Here is a 775-nt window from a genome sequence, read left to right as displayed (position 1 = left end):
CTAGCACATATACCTGAAGGCTCAGGGATGGATGATGGAAACTCAAGAGGAACTAATCATTTGAAGGAAAGATGTGCTCAAAACATTGGAGGCAGAAGGAGAGGTTCTGAGGGAGTAAGGGGCCTGGAGCTTAGGTGTGTACATCAGAAAGCACTGAAATATATATATTTTGGAGTTAGAGTAACTTCAGGGTCTGGTGATAGAATTGCAAGTTGGGGGAAAACGTGGTGAAAGATCATGAAGGGTAAATCACCCAAATGAAAGGATAGAGGAACCATTTCTAAATAGATATCCTTTTGCATGTCATCCTTGTGCAGGGGCCACGCTAATCTTCTCTGTATAATTGCAGGTTTTTAGCATGTGTGCTGCCCAAGCGAGCACTAGATAGATATCTTTTTAAACTGCCTTAAACTTAACATGGACGTGCTTGCTCATCTTCATGTGTGTGCCCTAGACCCAAAGTTTTCAACTCAAAATCATAGCATTTTGAATACTTATGAATACTTACTAGAGTAAAAAATACTATTTAGGCAGTAATGTTTACATGGTAATGGAGTATCATGTTTTGGTTAAGGAGTTCTCCTTAATAATAATTAAAATAGTAAAATAGTAAAAATTAATAATATATTTATTTTATATTTATAATTATAGTAAAATAATATTTTTATATTTATAATTATGAGATATTTTTAAAAATTAATAATATAAAACATTAAACAAATTAATAAGAATTATTTGTTAATTTAACGTAAACCCAACTTTTATAGGATGTTGA

General features: G+C 32.4%; 1 non-coding gene across 1 annotated transcript; it reads right to left on the bottom strand.

Annotated features, from left to right (window-relative positions):
- Positions 1-272: 272 nt before the first annotated feature.
- Positions 273-381, bottom strand: LOC123836174 (U6 spliceosomal RNA). The gene has a single exon (XR_006788876.1). It is a non-coding gene; the product is annotated as a U6 spliceosomal RNA (small nuclear RNA).
- Between the last annotated feature and the right edge of the window lie 394 nt (positions 382-775).

The sequence above is a fragment of the Mirounga angustirostris genome, unplaced genomic scaffold (genome assembly GCF_029215605.1).
Source record: "Mirounga angustirostris isolate CCGP_5_RB_7025 unplaced genomic scaffold, mMirAng1.0.hap1 SCAF_12, whole genome shotgun sequence".
Lineage (NCBI taxonomy): Eukaryota > Metazoa > Chordata > Mammalia > Carnivora > Phocidae > Mirounga > Mirounga angustirostris.
Note: the sequence above shows the minus strand (reverse complement) of the source record. Positions and strands in the feature narration are given on the sequence as shown.